Source organism: Haliaeetus albicilla, chromosome Z (genome assembly GCF_947461875.1).
Source record: "Haliaeetus albicilla chromosome Z, bHalAlb1.1, whole genome shotgun sequence".
In the NCBI taxonomy this organism is placed as follows: domain Eukaryota; kingdom Metazoa; phylum Chordata; class Aves; order Accipitriformes; family Accipitridae; genus Haliaeetus; species Haliaeetus albicilla.
Window position 1 is genome coordinate 48,772,022 of NC_091516.1, and position 20,460 is coordinate 48,792,481.

The window sequence follows — 20,460 nt, forward strand, 5'->3', positions numbered from 1 at the left end:
TGACCATCTGTAACACCTTTGAGGGAGTTTTAGGGATTCTCAAGTGAAGAACAACTAAAGAAAGTAATAACTAATTTGAAAGTTCCAGAATTGTGTATTTCCAGTGCCCTGAATTCATACAGTTTTGCTGCATGTGATAGATACCCACTGCTTTTAGTTTTTAAACATGCTACCAACAAGATATACAGAAAAATTTCTTTCTCTCTCCAAACAATGTTTGGAGAAACACTGAAATTCTTTAGTTTTGTAAAAGGAAAAGAAAGCATACGCAAGCAGAAGAACTAGAACTGTGTTGCTGAATCACCAGAGAGTTCTACACATTTCTTCTTATCTGAAAATCACCATTAAAAGGGTTGACTTTAAGAAGTACTATGACAGCCAATAACTGTAGTCCTACCTGTATATGGTCTTCTTTCATAATGACTAAATTTGAGCTGCATAATTGTTTCAGTAATATTGTTGTGGTGAATATACCATGTGAATGATGAGAAGTTGAAGCTGAGCTAAATAAAGAAGACATTTCATGCAGTCCACACTTCCAGCTCTCTGCCACAGGAGACCTTCTCCTCCAGCCTTCTAGCATAAACCAACAAGCAGCTAGCCCTTAATGCCTCAGTATGACCAGGGTTAGTTTATACACTTGGTAGCATTTTAAAAAATAGACAGACAGAACCAGGTTGGAGCATAGCCACACATGCAGTAATGGCCGCAGCACAATTAGAAGCAGTAACTCCTTTAACCTCAGTCAGGTGCAGCTGGAACAGCACATCTAACCTACCTTCCATATATGCTATCTAGAGTTTAATGCATTAATGTATTTCCTTCCTTCTGTACACCTGTGATTTCCTGAAAATGTTCTGGTCAATCACATTTTATATTCTCTATTTTGACATATACACTTACAGATACAACTGGACTGTTTGAATATTGAGCACATTGCCTCTGGAAAGGGTTTGAAGAATTACATTGGTGATCACTTCCCCTATGATCAACATAAATTATGATTTGATGAAAATACTCATATGCATAATTATGTAATACCCATCACAGCCTAAAAACTTCCCCAAAATTACAAATATTTTTCCTAGCATACAGATCATTATCAGAAATTCCAGAGTCTAGATGTCATAGTCTGACAACTTACCAAGACGTAGACTATGCAAGTAATATACGATTGCCCTTAGCATCAGTATATTGATAGATGCATCAAACAAGTGCCCCCTTCTCTACATCCATTTCTTCATCTTGCAAGAAACATGAAAAACATTCTCTCTAGAATGAAATGGCTGATATATACAAACTGCAAAAATATTCCTAGCTATCTTCACCAGAACAAAATACCGTTCCATACCAATAACATTATCTCTTGAAAATAAACCAAACACTGTGGACTAAAATATCAGTGAATATGCTTCAGGAATCAATTTTGCTACCATTACTCAAATCAGATGTTGAGGTGTTCCATTTTTTCCTAACGATTTTTTAAATAGATCTGTTTACCTGTTCAGCATTTACAGTCTGTAGGGTGATATATATCTAAGAAAGGCATATTACTGTGAATCGCCTCAATTACACTATTCTAATGCACAGATTTAGTAACATGTCTTGAGAACTTGACTCATTGTCTTCAATCAAACTCAGATTGTTCATGTTGTAAGAACTCATATGTTTATAGAGCAGGTGAATTAGGCCCATAGCCATTACTCTGAAAGTAACAGACAGATCATTTTTTATGCTAAAGAGTGCATTTTAAAAAGCTATTATATGCTTCTAGACTGGAAACATCTCATTAAAATGTGATGTCTGGGGCTGTCCTGGAATTGCAGTTTGTAAGAGCTCAGACATGAAAGCAATCAAGCCTGTGCTGGTATATAATAGGTTTTCACTGTGAATATTAACAGACTCTGAACTGTGACACAAATTGGCAACATGTATTTTAAATCTGAACTCTGATGAAATTTCTCAGTACAGCAAACTTTCTGGAGGGCTGAAGGATGTGATCGAAGTTGTAAAGCCAGTGCAGCCTGGACTCCCTGCCTCTCAGCAGGGGTGGTGGAAGGGCCCAGGAGTGCCTTTGCTTCACAGTGAATCAAGGAGCTCTTTCTGGCCCCCTGAAATACCACTAGCATCCTACTCTTCCTGAAAGCAGCAAATGCAGTGCTTGCAAGCCTCTTTCTCATCTTAAAACACAAAGGTTCATAGTAAGTATTGCAGAGACTGGAGAAAAAAAATCTTTTGAACTGCAGGCTTGCCTCTCTAACAGTGTCTTCTTCTCCCTTTACACAGCAGGTCTTACAATTTAATTGTATCATCACTGAGATGAATGGGTGTCGTGGTTTAACCCCAGCCAGCAACAAAGCACCACGCAGTTGCTCACTCACTGCCCCCCCAGCCAGTGGGATGAGGGAGAGACTCAGGAAAAAAAAGTAAAACTTGTCGCTTGAGATCATGACAGTTTAATAGGACAGAAAGAAAGAAAATAATGACAATGATAATAATGATGATGATTATCATCATCATCATCACAATAATAATAAAAGGATTGGAATATACAAGTGATACACAATGCAATTGCTCACCACTCACCAACCAATGCCCAGTTAGTTCCCCAGCAGCGATCCGTCGCCACCGGCCAACTCCCCCCAGTTTATATACAGGGCATGATGTCACATGGTATGGAATATTCCTTTTGCCACTTTGGGTCGGCTGTCCTTACTGTGTCCCAACTTCTTGTGCCCCTCCAGCCTTCTTGCTGGCTGGGCATGAGAAGCTGAAAAATCCTTGACTTAGTATAAACACTACTTAGCAACAACTAAAAACATCAGCATGTTACCAACATTATTCTCATACTAAATCCAAAACATAACACTATACCAACTAATAGAAAGAAAATTAACTCTATCCCAGCTGAAACCAGGACAATGGGTCAATTCACAGCTCTCAACTACAGACTTCAGCAAACACCACTGCATTGAGACTAATACTCAGGCAAACCTTTTTTCACAGTCATGAGGGGCAAATGTAAACACAGGATGCCAGAAGCTGAGACCCTCAGAACACATCTGCTGTGCTTATGCCTTAGTCCAGCCTAAAATAAACCTCATGAAGTTAAGAAAAGGATGTTAGCAGACATATTAAAAAAAAAAACCAAACTCAAAAAATCCAACGCCCCTACCCCCAAAAATCCACAGAAGCTGAAATTTCCACTAGCTCAGTAAGTACTGGCAAAATCAATATTTAATCCACATTTGATGCTGGGGGCACAGGTGGCAATAGCCAGGCTCTCTGTTTTGACAGACCTGCAGACATCTAAAATTCTCAGACCCATTTTTGTTCAGTTTATGCTCTTTTACCACACAAACAGCAAGTCTAAAATTCTCTGGACATTTTTCTGTCCTGTAGCTAGCTGTGCTCTCAGAGCACTGGAGCTTTTGTCACCTCCCTTTTTACAACACTACTCTCAGCTATAGCATACCTAATGTTAAAGATTTCCTATTGCTTTTATTTTTTGCACAGTGTTGTGCTATGCACTCAGAAGATAAAAAGTCAGTAGCACATGACATAGAAGTTAAACCTTGAAGTTAGCACATGCAACTGGTAGGTCACATACGTTGAACTGGAAGTCTTAAGAACAACACTTGGAAAACTCATTAATCATTAACCATGTCCTGCACACAACAGCTAGAGTAAATGCTTGTTACATTCTGGGGGAAACCCAGCTCACCTCCATCAGCATGAGTATCATCTTTCCAGCAACAGCAAAAATCTTCTACTCCAGCAAGTGACCTCCCATGTTACAGGAACAGCCTAGGCTTCACAGTCACTGCTGGGATTATGGTTCCCAATGTTGAGACTGACATCTTCAGAATGATTTTTTGGGTCATGTTTTCCAGATTTTTTCTTATTCATCCTCTATCAAAATCTGATTTCACAAAACAGTACATATTATGCCAGCTATGTGTGGACAGTCCTTTACAATTGTTTTCTTTTAAGACTAAAAAGAACAATTAAAAGTCGAAATAAGGTAAATGGAACAGCATTATTTCTCAGGAGAACAGAACTGAATCTGAAAAGCATGAATGGAATAAAAATACTGGAATTAAAATAGAATTTCTTAAAGTATTTATTAACCTGTGAAATGTGTATATTCTCAAGGATCATGATAAGAGCTACTTTATTCTATTTTGGAAAATATTCTTATAAGCAAATAAAACTGGCTGACCCAAAGCTGCTAGTGTCACCCAATATAATGTCAAATCATCACTACATGGAGACTGCTTTGAAAAAGGATAACAGGAGGTCTTTCATAGGGAAGTCCTGAATTTTAAATAAAGTCTTTCCTTGCTATGGGAAACTACAAATGAACAGAAAAATAGATAACTGCAGCATTCCATAAATTACAGAATGCATTGAACAGTGTGGCAAGGCAAAAATACTGACATGTCATAATTTTCATGCTATATGCTGCATGGAGCAAGTGTGCTCTGCAAGGTAAACAAAAAACTTTGGGTTTTTTCACTTTGCACTGCAGTCATCATTAAGTGAATTTATCTGCAGCCTTTTCAAGTGCACTTGCAGAAGAACATCACACAAATGCTAGGAAAGCTCCCCTCCAAAATGCTTAGCTGTAATAAAACTATAATAATGGATTTATTTTGCAGCTGAGCTAAGGAAAGCTGGAATGCAGGCATATAAATCTAAATTGAATTTTTAAATACTTGTATTTAGGATTCCTTTGGAAATTCACAATGAAAACTTAAGTCTGAATTCCCAATATGCAGATTTTATGCTTTTCTTACTCATATTTTTATTTCCTCTTCTGCCATAAATTTGTTTTTCTCTATATAAATAGATCCTAATAATACAAGTGGGGTTCCATTTAAATTTGTTAATTCTCTTTTAGAACATAAATTCTGAAATATATACAGGAATCAGTAACAGTTGCCATGGTAATATAAAAAAAAAAAGAAGTTTAATATTTGCCATAAATATTATTATTGTAAGAAACACCTTTCATGTATGCTTAAAATAGCACACAAGACAGTATTACACACGATAATTTAAACATACTTACATACTTCACATGTAAAATCATAGTTATATACTTGGATTTATTATTTATATGCTTCTTTATTTTCCAAATTACAATGTATTTGCATGCTGAGGCCTTTTTTTAAATACTATCAGACATATTTACAAGAGCAGTACTGCAGAAGTAGGTGTTTATTAACTGGAAAACAGTAATGCACTCAGCTGAAAAATATACTGTAGTTCAGCTGAAAAATAGGCCAAATTCACATACACAAATATCTCACTTTTATTACTCTTTCTTCATACTCCACTGAATCCACATGCTTAACCATAAGGAAAAGCAGTTTTTAGTGGCTATCACGTTTTTAATGAGGAAAGTCAACGTAAGGATTCTAGTGTGTCTTTAGCACCATTGTTCTTTTCATTATAAAATCATGGCAGGGGCTCTGACTCCAAGACAAGTTTAGCCTAAAACTTAAATTTCTCAATTTTTTTTTACAAGAGGAATTGTTTGGATTTTACTAGCCAAGTCTGAGATACCCGTTTGGGAGTTTTGGGGGGAGGGTGTGGGGGTGTTGTTTGTTTGTTTTAAATCAAGACATTTCATAATTCAAAATCCAAAAGCTCTGGTTCAGGACTGTGGAATACTGCTTACTGCTGTGGGAAAGGGATGCTGTTTCGCTGGGACAGTCTCTTCAGGATTTCAGTATTTAAGGTCATCTGGGTACCTGGGTAGCTCCAGTGCCTTTTTTCGCATTCAATTACCACAAGCAGCTGTAAACTGTCCCGCCCTATTGGTGGAGGAAAAAAGGAATTAAAATCATTTCTATTTTACCAGAGAACTGAGGAACAGAAAAGTCAGTGGCTTATCCAAGGTTATGCAGCAAGTCTGCTACAGAATACAAAGCAAAACAAATTATTTTCAACACTGTTCTAGCCACAGGACCTACAACACCATCCAACTGAAGTTCCCTTTTGAGTGTAAACAGTTTTAAAAATGAAAGTGTAATATGCAACATCCATATCAAGAATACAAAACTCATGCTGCAGCAAAAGGGACAGAAAGCACAGTCAGCAAGAGAAAAATCACAAGGAGGTTGTCTTTTCAGAGTGTACTTTGACGTAATTAATCCCTGGACCTTAAGGGCACACCAGAGGAAAGACCTCCCAGAGTACTGTAAGGTCTCAAAAATCCATACACAACCTAAATTTGTTATGCTAGGAAACCTTTTTTTTTTTTTTTTTTTGGTGTGTCAGTCATAAATAATAAATGCCAACCACATGAGCAAGGGAACAGCACATTTATATAAGGTGAGTAACAAGGGGGAGTGATGCTCCTCAAACTAAGGGACAGCTAAGAAATATACTGATGGCAAACAGGTAGTCCTTAGTCAAAACAAGTATGTATATCAATTAGGCTCAGGATATGGAGGTTAATGGAGTAGGGGGACAGCTTTGTTTTACGGGTCCTGGTGAAGAGAAATTATTGTAAAGAGCAGCATAAGGAATTCTGTACTATTTAGAAGGTAAGCTTAAAACACAAGGCAATGGAGTGTGAACACTACATGGGACAATTACTGGTGAAGACCTCTGGCTGAAAGTGACCAGCCTGTTGGGATATGTGGGACATTTGATTGGTAAAATCACTCTTGCCATTTGGGTCATGACCTCATTAACAGTCAAACAGCAGTGCTGTTAATGACCTGCTTCTGACTACCCACTCTTCTACTCTTCACAACATTTACATTTGAGAATGGATTTAGCAGGTAGCAGTTACTGTAGACTATTTGAAAATAACTAATTTTAACTAGAAAGCATATTAAAGCAGAAGAAATAAAAATTACATTCTGTGTAGTCCATTATTTGTAAGGCAGAAGATGGAAGGATTTGGATGGAGATGCAAGCGTAAAGCTCATGAAAGCTCTATTAGACTCAGGTCTTCAGTGCAGAACATGGAAAACCATGTATGATCTTCAGTGCCTCATACACTGATGCACACCAGCTAATCTGTAAAAAACAATCTGGAGGCCTTTACAGCATATCAGTGATAAAGTACACAGCAAACTGGATGCTTTACATCAAAATGTATCAGAAAGCATGAGGGAAATGAGAACAATGGATTACATGAAACACAAACATACTAACCACATCTTTTTGGCATTATGCTGACACCAAAGTATTTAAACTGCTTAAGGTTCAGGGGTACCACATAATTATTAACCTACAGGTAAGCATTTTTTATGTAATCATGAAGTTAATGCATTCAGATAAAGTATAATTTAAAGTGATGAAAAAACCAAATAATCAGTATAGTAGAATTATTTTCCACTAACCTGTGTACTCAGACACCTAACCTACCTTTGCTTCAGTTGATCCCTCTAACCTGGATTTTCCAGCTAATGAACAGCAGCAGAAATATCCTCAAACAAAAAGTTTCTAGTTGAATCAGTTGATACAGAAAAATTAGAGAAAGGGAAAAATAGAGAGAGGTAGGAAAAAACTTAATAAAAATCAAATACATCTAATTTTTGAACTATTTTCTCTGACTCAAACTAAAACTTTATCTCATTGAACTCAATTAGGGAAACACAGAAGTTTAGCCTTTAGCTTCAAAAAGAAGTAGGAATGTCTCTGTCCTTTTCCTTGATCCTTTTCCCTCCCTTTTTTCCTAATTTGTACCAACATCATATCTGCAATGTTGTGAGAGTGTCATCTCTGCCTCTGGGGTCATTTCTGAAACAGTTTCTTGTATATGAACACAGCAGACTGGGGCAAACTATATATCAGACAAAGATGAGATGATAACAGTGAAGGATGATAGATGAAAAGAAATAGGAAAAAAAAAGTGAGGGAAGGAAAAGAAGGTACAACAAAGGTTCTAGCTAAAGTGCAGTTTTGATTCTTCACTGTTATACAGCCCATTTTATTCTACTTCCTTCTCCATTTATCACCTGAGGATTAAACAACAACATCCTAAAAATAAGGTGTGCCCCAGTAGCTAAGTAATAAACTCCTAACAAAACCTTACCATTTTGGCCTTGGAGCTTACTTCAGAGACAGATTTGAACTTGAGAGACTAATCAGCACAGAAAACAGTTACCACGTGCAACAAGAAGCCTCTCCAAAATGGCATGATAGCATGTAGTAACATTAATCCAAATCCACTCCCACTGAAATTAAATGTTATAATTATTTCCTTTATAAATGTAGGTATATTTAAACTTGTACCTACATATTTTAGTCCCTTTTGCTTTCAGATGTTCTCAAAACTTTTTTTTCTGACATGCTACCGGACACTTTCTTGGCAGATCATTTGGACTGTTCTATATTTGCTGCCAAATTTAGAAAAAACAAACCATGTCCTGGTGTCCTAATTTCTGAAGTGGAACGGTATTCTTCCATTTGCTCTGCTTAGTAAAATCTGGAAAGAAGAATATTCCTGGTTCTTGCCTTCCCTGTTGTGGGAGAGCAATTACAGGAAAGCCATTGATGGAATATATTGACCTGAGAAATGAACAATGACAGAGGAGAGAAGCACTAGTATGTTGAATGGAAACATAGGGGACATAGAGGAAAGGATGAAGACCAAAAGTAGTATTGCACTCTGAAGGAGAATGGGAGTAAAGGAAAGCAAATGACAGGAGAGGTCCTACTAAGCATGAAAGCCCCTACTAGCTTGAAGAAGTAAAGGCACATATGAAAGACTAAAGAGCATGTAAAAAGAAGCAGACAACTAGAGGATCCCATCATACAAAACTCTGGAAAAGTGACCCAGGATGGAGAGATAGAGAGATGTTTTCTCACCTGAAAAGTCTTCAGTTGTCTACCAGGGAAATCTTTCTCCTGTGAGATCTTCATGAGCTGACCTAACCATACTGGAGCATGGGCTTTTAGAAGATCTCCCAGAGACGGGGAGCCTCAGGTCAGAAGAACTGTGTTATTCAGCCTTCTGCCTGGAGCTTGTGCAGTCCAAAGGGGCCATGGAGAGTGCAGTTCCAGAAAATCTAGCCATTCATGGACAGGGAAGGATTTATGTGATAATCATCAGAAAAGATTCATTGTAGAGCCAATCTCAGTGTCATTGGCTTACATACTTCACAAAGGTGATGATGAAAGACCAACTGTCAAAGCTTCATAGGAAAGCAGCCACCTTCAGACACGAGGGGACCCATGAACAATCACTAGAATCTGTCATACTAGTTATTCACAACTGCTCTGAGAGTATGAAGTCTTCCTAAAGAAAACTATTACTTCCTTTGGCTACAGGGGAACTGGAGAGCTATCGCTTCTATTAAACAAAACAAGCATGATGATCTTCATAATATGTATGTGAATATATCTTTTCTTTCAAGAAAAGAAGTGCTGTCTCCAAGCAAAGGATGGTTTAATATAAAAAACAAAAACCTAATAAATTTAGCCAATGAGAGCTTCTAGTTTATCAAAGACAGAGCTTCTAAGATTTACCTCTATATATTAGGGGTGTAGAGTAATGGTTCTTGTATTGGATGGTTTACAGTTTGTAGATCTATGGGGATCAATCTCAACTGAATTCTTTAACAGCTGATATGACAGAGATGTCCATTACCCAAATGGACAGCACTCTCTATTGATCAGTGCTCCACTTAGCAATCCCATTTGTCATTCTTTTGTCTATGCACTCATCTGCACTAGATAAAAAGAAGGAAATTAATCAGGCTCTACAATAGTTAATCCACCTATAAGGCACAATAAGCAATTAAAACACCTAAGGCACAGAACACTTAAGAGTATCTACCTCAAAAACAGACACACTGAGTTTCTCTGTATCCCTCTATAGGTGAGGTAGAGAAAACAGAAACAGTCTTAGCGTCAAAAAGGAGCTAAAGTAATGCTACAGTCCCTGCAAATTCTACTCATGTCAGGTGTCATGCTCCCTTCACAGCTTCTTTATGAAATGTTTTTGTTTCTCTCAACATATAGTAGGGAAAAAAGCCAAAACCCCAACAAAATAACAGAGCAACTACCTAATCAACCAGTGAATCACCTGGGGATATGCAACTGCAATTAATTGGATTTATGCAGTTAGACTGCAGTCATCCAGTATTCCCATACACATGGTATGTTTTTTACATAGTTCTCATAAGAAAGATTAAGTTAGCCATGAGAAAAGCAATACTGAGACATTTAACGTTCTCCCTCATAGTACACACAGGCACCCATGTCACGGAGACAGAAGCTTTTTTATTCCTTCACCGAATGCAATAATAGAAATAATTAAACATCTTCCAGACCTGAACTGCATAGTCATTAGCCAACAGTCAATGATTTGAACTGCCACTAGAGCTTGAACTGCACTTTGCCCAGGCTTTTCAACCCATTTCCATTCAGAAAGCCTTCCATATCCAGATTTCCCCAGAGAAATGTTTTATGATGCTATAAAGACTGTCAACCAGAGACGAGAGCTCTTCGGCACCTGAGCCACAGACAGAACTATCAAATAACACTTAATTGCTGGATGGCACGGGGTGTCTGGGCTTGAATTCTGATCTCCAAATATTATCCATGCAACTGTCTGCAGAGATAAGACTGTTATGATAACAGCAGATAAAACCAATTAAAATGGGGAACAGTGAGCATATCAAGACCCTGACTTTCTCCATAAAAACAGTTTAACACACATAAGTGGCAAGATATAATGCGCTCTCTGCTATATCAAGAACACAGCCTAGGACCTAACTCTTTCTGCACTGGAAGAAGGCATACACATAGCTGAGGGAATAACACAGTATGAGTGAAGGAAAACACTGCATATTCAGGACTAAACACAGCAGCTGTTAATGACTTTACAAACACTGCTGGATTGCAAATAGTGATACCAATAGCAGAGATAGGTTCATTTTAAATTTAGGAAGATGTTTACAGCTTCAGCCACCAGCATGAATATTCCAAGAGAACTACAGGGCACATATTTTTCTTTTGCCTCACATCTGAGCAACTTCTGCTTTCCAATTCATGCAAATCTACTAGTATCTCTGTCTGGTATTGTTCATGTACTAATCTCCTTCATGATTTATCTCTCAGTGTTGCTTCCAAAATCCTCCGATAAGGCTGTACGCTTTAAATTTTTAGACACTCAACAACTAAGGAATACAGTGAAGATGTTGCACATAAAATGGACAATGAATAAGAATTTCTTAGTAAGCATATAAAATTTTGTTCATTTGGCAGGAAAAGCTAGGAACACAGGAAGACAGCAAAATGGGAACGTTGATATCAAATCTAACTAATGGATCCCACAGGACAAAACCATAATTGCCTACTGGGAACTAGTGTTAATAAGGAGAATCTGGTTAAATGAGTCATGGACATTAAGAAATAAAACTTCAACTTTAACCAAAGAAAGGCTACAACTGCACCAGACAACATAGCATTCCTTAGAGCACTTTCCCCTCCCACCCGGTTTCTCTCAAAATTCAGTTAGACCTTTATAATTGAGAAGTCATTAGAAAAGGTGTTAATTTAATCTGAGTTGAACAGTGAAAAAAAACCTTTAAAATTTATCCATACATTTTTTTTTTAGTGCTATTAGTCTCTATTTAACTGTTAGCTCTCCATATAAAAATGGACTAACAGTACCAGGATTAAAAGTTAAATGGAGTCTCGACTCCCATTTTCTTTTCTTTCCTTTCTAATTCTTTCCCCTTTTTAATACTGCATTGCTGTGATGTTATTTAACCATTTAATAATATTTGTTTAACCTCGCAAAGTGAATACTCCCAAGTGACATTATGAAGACATCTTTTACATACTGTTTCAGTCAATTTCAGATGAAGCTTGCTCACATTAGAAAGCAAGAATATGCACTTTTTCTCCCCCTTCGTAACCACCCTTGCAAATATTCAACCTAAACATCTAAATAAAAACCAAAAAAATCCCCCAATCCCTAAAAAACTATCTTTTTTTATATAGCTGAAGATTTTGTTTGTCCAAGCCTACCCATGTGAACATCTGCTGCATCCTTCATATTCTGCCTCCAGGTCTCTCACCTTGTGAGCATAACTCACTCAGAGAACAGAAAGGGGAAAAAAAAGTGGTTGAGCATTTTATAACTGGTCTTAAAAATACAAATGAGAATGTTTTTTTAAAACTGATGACATTGCTTAAAGATCATTCCTAAAATCCTGGTCACCTCTTCTTATAACTTCCTTTTAGCCTTCGAGGAGCACCATGACCTAAGTTTCATTAGCAAAACACAGATGAGAAATGAACAAAAGCTTAACAGAACTACAACCTTGTTATTTGCAAATGCATGTCACATTTGAGCTTCAGTTTTACTATTTAGTATAGTTGATTTAAAATGTTTTCAGGTATTTTTAGTCCATTTATAAAAATGTGCTTTTCCTTAAGCACCTCCTTTTATCATAATCAAAATAATAGCATTATTTCTGTCTGTACTGGTATAATTTCTGTATCACCATGCTTTGCTCATTTAGTCTGTTTTAATCCTCTTGTCTGCTTCATTTGAATCAGTGACATAATTCTTGGATCAGTGCCCCTTTTCCCAAAAATACAGCCAGCAGAAAGGCTACTTATTTTATGATTCCAGATTTGCTCATTTAACTACAAAAATATGCCTGGTACCAGATACATGCAGTGCAACCCTGTAAGCAACACTATTTCAGATACGTATACTGCATCTCTTCAACATTCAAACCATTGCTCTGCATCTTACTGAGATCAATGGCGTGCTCTTCTTCACCTCTTCTGAGAGAATTAAAATACTCCCTTCAGAGCAAAATGTGTTTCAGGAATGAAGACAGTTTGGCTGCTAATGCTTCCATATTACTCTCTTATGAGGGGGAGCACAACTCGGTTTGTCTACACAGAGTTTTAGTCTTCCATAACATAATTGCAGGTTTTGCACCTTTTCTGTTAACATTCACTTTGAAGTTTTCTCCCTTCAGGCTTCTCCCCTCTCTGCTCTCTTCTCACTTGTTTTGATACGGCTTGCACATTTCCTGCTATTACAATTAACAATGCATGTACAGAAACAATAGCCACTGTCACAACATTCACAGCTTCAAAGTTTGCTCCAACTTGCAAGACATAATACACAGAGAGGACACTAATGAAAAGGCTGAATTTAAAATCCCATTTATCCTGAAAAGGTCATGCCACATTGAGATGTCCTTGGGAGACTGCTGGGAGACACTGGGCTCTTTGAATGTTGTCGTGATCATTTACTCAGCAAGATAACTATGCTTTACATGTCCGGACTGTTTAAGGGCACAACACATGCTAATTTAATTTATGTTTTTAGGGGAGCTGAAGCTTTTACAGGGCAAATGCAAGGGACTATAGTTTGCACTGCATGCACAAGGGATTATGCCCGTCTTTCAAGAGCTAATGGCAGAGCTGCACGAGGCAGCAATGAACATCAGTTCAGTTTCCTGGGAGTGTTCTTAATTCACGATCACTGTCTTGCAAAGAAACTACTCCCATACACAAAAGGGATTTAAGAAAAAACCTCCCGGGCTTCACAAAGATCTTGAAAAGATTTGGACCATTTATACTCTAAATAATTAGACAAACCTATACTGAGTATGGATATATTATTACTACAGGCAATGGCTATGCTACTGCTGTTTTGCTATTTGAACAGCTTCATGCCATGAGTGTTAAAAATAACCTTTAAAAAACAAAATTAGTCTGTGGTTTTAGTTGCTTAGTACACTTAGAGCAGGTACCAGCCACAGCGCTTACATGGCATTTCACACTAAAAGACTCATTAGCTATCTTATGGCCATGACTATTTGCTCAAGACTGTTTTAGGAAGGCTAGGAAATTCTGTGCACTGAGACAGATGGCCTGACAGACTGAGATGAAACAACAAAAATGAGGGAATTTCAAAGAACAAAAGAATTCTAGCCACTTCTTATACTATTAAATATTGCCTATGCTGAAATAAAATTCCTATGCATGTGTACATAAGCAGAACTACAATCACACACTATCAATGAATTATTCTTTTCAATTACAACCCCTGAATTCATATCTGCTGTAAACATATGAGGATAATAAATCCTTTCAAGCCATACCTTCAAACAGAAGACTTATTTGAGAGATTCAGGATCTTCTTGAAGTTTCATTCATTTACTATTATTACCTTTCTAAGTTTGAAGAAAACAATGATGTATGTCCCAGTTCAAGGCTAAGTCTGAGGACTATTCTCTTTTAGGTTTTCATTACACTCAGTACAATATTGGTCATATAAAGACTGGGTTAAACAATGTCCAGTAATGAGGACTACAAGTTAATGTGACTTCACCATACTAAACGTTAAGCTTTCCACTTCTGTTAGCAGTCCTCCTTGTCCTCCACTATTTTCTCAGTATCTTCACAGGTTATGGCCTCAACTAGGTATTAGTCAGCGACACTGGACTACAACTCATCACTGAAAGGATGAAAGAAAGAGGAAGAAACACAGTAGGAGAGTTTATTTTATATCTTAATTCTTCCATTTTCTTCACCATTTTCTTCTGAAAGAGCAGTTTTGTCTATGTTTTTGTTTTATGACTGGACAAGACCTGTGGGAAGCAATGACAAAGGGCCTCAGGAAGTAAGTAAAAAATATTTTGACAAAATAATATCATGGTACTGACCAAGAAAACTGAATGTAAAATATTGTTTTTTATGTAGTCCTTTAGGCACATCAAGAACTTGCTGTGCGGAGAACCAGGAGTGTCCATGTCCAAAGGAGAGGAAAAAAAAGGAAGATGCAGATTCCAGGACCTGGTCCAGTGAAGACAGGAATGCTAAACTCAGTTGTATGTAAAAAGCCTATATCATGTGGGCAGATGGAAAAAGACAGGCCTTCTCTACTAGTAGCAAACAGCCTTTATTTGTGCTTGACCAAGGAAACAGAATCCAAGCCTGTGTTTTTGCAATTACCAGACAGCATGATTCAAAAACACTTGGCATATTAATGCAGCAAGGCTCAGAAACTCAGTGCAACACCTTAGAAAATAGCTAAGATATCAATTTCTCAATTTCATGTCATTAATGGATTTTTCTGATCCAATGCAAGTATGTATCATTTCCTCCTAAGAGATGGAAGATAGCATTCTTTACCATCAATGTTCAGGACTGAAACGCTGAATTCAAACTGTCTTCCCTGCTCCCTTCGCTCTTCTCCCTCACTCAGATCCCACAAACACAAAGGATTGTGAGTTTGTTCATGTAAGAAACTTCAGCAGAACTCATTTGGAAAACTAAGTCAGTCAAGCTCATGCATAAACATTGCAGGGACTGAAGCTTAAGACAAGTAGAAGGGATACTAATGGGCATATTTAAGTCTTCATTGGTGTACCTCATGCCAAATTAAAAAAAAAAAAAAAAAGGAAAAAAGCTTAAATCAAGCTGACATCTGGCAGTTTCTTCTCAGAAGAGGTCAAAGATGAAGATAGCTGGGGGTCTGAAAAGCAGAATCAGCATGCATTAGCAAAGGTGTCGTGTCTTCAGCACAGGTGTTCTCCATCTCACGTTCATGAGTACAAAACTAACTTGCACATATAAAAACAGAAGACAGGAAAAAAACTAACCGCTCCTACCTTCTATTAAAAAAAAATCATAGTGCTATTCGCACCTTATCTTTGCATCTGAATGGTGGTGGAGAGGGTGAAGAATGAGATTTTAAACAGCTATGTTAAGGATTTTGTTTGGAAAATGTACATGGTCTTCAGGTATAGTAATTGCTATGGATTCTGCCTTTTTTTTTTTTTTTTTTTTTTTTTCAAATTTAGGACCATATACATTTGAGCACAGTCTTCTCAGTAATTCAAGCCCCCAAACAACGAGCTAAATAATGTGGGCTTCTGTAATGGGAGGCCAGCTACTATTCTGCAGGTGGGAGCATGACATCTGGCATTTCTGTTCACTTATTCATTTGTTCCTTATTAATATTACAATCCTGGCAGCAGGACTGAACAATAACATATAGAACTAACTAGTGTAACTGACAAATACATCAGATCTTTCAGCAAAGACATTTACATTAAAAGTAACACTGGAGGCAACATCTATGAAGATAATCCTGTATTTTCCATTTACAAACCCAAATTTTCATACTGTTCTTACTTTGCCTGACTTTCCACAATTGGAACGTTTCTGTTGGGTATTTTAAACAGGAAAAAAGACTGACACAGGACAGTACAGATGAGAAGGCAGAAGGAAGGATAGCAGTGTCCGTGCCCATTAGAAAATGCTTCCCTATAGAGCCTGGCATAGAGAGTCCCAACTCCCACCACTACCCCACTGTCAGAAGGTATCAACGCCCATCCACAACTCTCTCCCTGCGGAGTGCTACTATACAAAAGATAGAGAACTTGCTGCTGTTACAATTTATTCAGTTAGCTCAAATAGCAGAGAACTATGGAGTGAATTACAAATTCCAGCACTCCCAATCATCCCTGACAGTTTGATTTGTTATGAAAAAAGATGCACAATTCAAGAGAGTGTTAAAAACATTTGTCAGGTTGCATAGTCAAGCTTTTCAAAGTTAGGAAATGCTGAAAAGTTGGCATTTTACCTTGGTCTCAGTTTGCATCTACTACAATACAGTCCATAACTACATGATTATAGTACTAATTTGTTTTGTGAGACTCCTGCCTCATTCAGTCAGAGTGAGAAGAGTCTACTCAAGGAACAGTTAATTTCTTTTCATTAGAAAACATTTCAATTAACAGAACTGGGGTTTTTTTTTCCCCTATTTAAAAAAAGTATTGCAACAAAAAGTGTCAGAAGCGTCTCATTGCCTTTTACTCCAGTATTTACTTAGGTTGCAAATATTGACAAACCTTACATTTTAACACTTCTGTCAGCTGAAGGATATTATTAACTGTACTGTACAGAGATGGAATTGAGGCAGAAAAAGGTTAATGCCAAGACTGACCAAGAATTTTGGCTCCTTGATTTGCAGTGGTTCAGGGTGTTTAGCACTTCGTCACTCATGTTCAAAGCATAGTTCCCACTGACTACAATTGCACCTGTAAGAGTTCAGCACTTTTGCAGATCAGATCCCATAGTTTCAACCCAAGTCATCCAGAAAATGGGGAACATGCAGTTAGTATTATCTGTGAAAAGTCTAGGTTAAGCCATTTGCCTAAAACCACACAGAAACTCTTTAAAAAGTTTACTTCACTCAGTAAATCATATTCTTCCTGTGCCCTGTTCATTCTGAGCACTATGTAAGAATTAGGCCCTGGGGATAAAGTAGCTTATTACCATATAATAAACTCTACCACTTTCTGTCCAAGAAGATGTCACTGCAACTAATTCTACTTTGTAAAGGAAATCGATAAAATAATAAACCACTCAACAACAAAGTTTCTAACTGAAGCAGCATTTTTACTTTGAAAGAGAAGGACCCAAGAATCCTTCAGATAACCCCAAGCACTTGGCTATGAGTATTAATCTTTCGTGAAAAGTCCTTACACAGTAAGGTGAAGAAGAACAGTAAAAAAGGTGTAAGATAGCTAAGACATATAGAAAAGAATGCACAGAGAGAATTTGGTTAGATGACTAATTTCTTTTCTCTTTAACCAGGTCAAACTATCAAAAGGTAGGATGCAGAAGGGAAAAAAACAGCAACAGCAAGAATTCCTATCAGCATTTATATGGCACTTCACATGTGTAAACTACTTTTACAAATTAACTAATTAATCCTCATAACCCCATATTCCCATCTGATGCAGTCAAGTATTATAAACCTGCATTTTACAAGAAGAAACTAGGGCACAGAGATTAAAAGTTATATTTCCAAAGTGTCCATTAATTCTGCGCATCAGTCTGGAGTGCCCAACTTGAGACATTGAAAAAGAGGCCATAAGATATTCTGAGGGCCCTCAGCTCCTGAGAAAGCCAGCATCAGTCGTAAAAAAGCCATCGGAGAAAAATTTAGAAACATTTTTTGAAGGGATTGCTATTGATACACACGAGTCAGAGAAAGACTAGGCCTGATACTAATTTAAAATTGAATGCAGGACACTGAATTTAATATTCGTTTGTTTAAGGAAAGGCAGCTAGCACTGAAAGAAATGTCTGAATGAAGTCTCTGTGCTAGGCAATTAAAATAATTTAGGGAACAGAGGAAGAGGTCCATGGAGAAATGGAGAGTGCTAAGTCATGGCCAGTCCACACAGTTCACCCAATGCAGACTGAATCTGGTATTTGTTGAGTCGGAAAGTCAGGCAAAGGAGAAAATTGCAGTGCTTGTACATACAAGAGGCCTTTCTACCTCTAAAGAGTGTAGCAATAAGCAGTACACAGCTCCTGAAATCCAGCATCCATGGCAACCTACTGGAGACCCTGCTGCTGGTCAGACCACATATGAGCTTCTTCCTCTGTGACCTGTATGGGTACCAAACCACATACACCCATCTCACCATGTGAAAAAGTCTGCTCCTCAGAGACTCTTGTGATTCCTTGCAGAGCCCCATGCTTAAGTAGGCACAAGAAGTGCTTGGAGGAAGCAAATATTGGATTTTTGTGAACTTCAAAAGTAATTCCTTTTAGCCTTCTGAAAACAGGACTGTGGAACAAGACAGCATGAATAAACATTTTGAAGGACACTGTTTTCCTATGGACAGACACAATTCTGAAAAGTCACACCTAAAAAGCGATAATGTCCTCTTAATTTTTAAACTGTGGATTCACACAAGCCTACCTATGATAATTACTATTGCAATGAATGTGCTTCAATACAGTGATAACAAACATAGCTTACAGTGTGCAGCAACCCTGAGCTGAACACCAGGCTTGGAACATATGTTCTTCCCCTGTCATTGAAACCCTTTCTTCACTCCCCAGTAAACGAGGAAATAAGAACTATGCATTGAACCTCTCATGTTTCTTAGTGCATCAAAAACACATCTTTCACAAACACTACCTGTCTGTCAAGACATCAGGCCTTGGCATACCAAACAGTGCATGCATTTTGTGATCTCAGCTGCTAGCCATATATATTTAGTCCATCAGCTGCTGTATCAAGAGCCTCATATTTGTGCATCTTCAGTAGAACATGAAACATTACTGGTATGAAAAAGTTTAAGAAGTTCATCCTCTTTTTTTTGGCATAAATGAAGAAAACCATTATGAAATAAAAAACCATGCTGCAGAAAACATTCAGACCTGTATTAAATACAGAGCTATGTATGGGATTTCCAGTTTCTAAAGGAAAAATATTCAATTTTTTCTAAGCACATTTCTTATACCAGTTTTGTTTGTAGAGCACTGAACACAATGTGCTCCCTCATCCACCATTCTGACCAGGATATTTCACAATAACCCCTCTCTCCCCTGCCCCAGTCCATTTACAAAGGTTACAAAGAACTCCATTTCTGCTCTCAGCTCTAAATAAAAATGAATGTCTGCTCCCAAACCTTTCCATTTTTTGGAGAAGGACAGGTATTTTTTCTCAGCAGTTCTTACTGAGTACTGCATCATTCCAGAGACTGTTGTTAATTACTTAAGGCTGGGGTCAGAAACCTGTGGTTTGAAAGCCACATGTAGCTCTTCAGCAGCATGTGTTTAGCTCTTCAATCCTCTGGCACCAGCCCACAATTTTCAACAGCATACAAGCGCAAAAGGAAGGTTTTTTTGGCAAGAAAGGTCCTTAATGGCTGTGTAATCAACACAGCTCCAGCAGTTTTTTTCTGTATCTGCTCAGAGGAAATCAAACTTTTGAAAGTCGATTTTGACAAGCAACATGTTATCTCTCGCTTCCCATCAACTTTGCTGAAACATTGATATGCGTGCAAGACAAACAACAATTAAAGTACATCATCATAGCAACAGCTTGATAGAACAGCAACAGCTTGGTAAAACTTCCTGAAGAGTTATAATTCTGCATTTTGCATGCTAGGGATTTTGTTTTGTTGTGTTCTGTTTTGTTAAAAAAAGACCAGCAATACTAAATTTTGCCTTTCCTGATGGCATTATATATTGGTTTGCCGCAGAGGCGTATCAGTACAGACCCAGTCTTTGCCTTCTTTTTGTCTTGTACTGGAGAGCGTGTCTCCAAATAAAAACAAACTTGTGTGCGTGTGCACACACACACACAAACAAACAAGGTTTTTCCTTCCTCCTGGAACTTGCTGGAGGACAGTTAATGACTGAAAATAAGAGGAGGATGGAGGTGCCAGAACAGGAGAGAGAGAGAGAGTTTGTAAAGGCTGCCCTCCAACATTGGTACTGCTGTTCAGTTCATCCTTGTGATCAATTTGGTTGTCTCCAGAACATCTGCTCACAAGCTGACAAATGATGAATCCCATCTCAGAATCCATAAGCAGAAAACAGCAGTCTGATAAAGAGCTAACAGAAGAAATATATGCACCTTTCATAAGGAAGACAAATCACTCATTCTCACTAAGTGCTTCCAACAGGAACACTAAT

At 37.7% G+C, this 20,460-nt stretch overlaps 1 protein-coding gene across 4 annotated transcripts in view; it reads right to left on the reverse strand.

The window, feature by feature from the left end:
* The window catches only part of EFNA5 (ephrin A5), a 217,774-nt gene that overhangs the window by 108,296 nt on the left and 89,018 nt on the right, over positions 1 to 20,460 (reverse strand). The window lies entirely within an intron of this gene.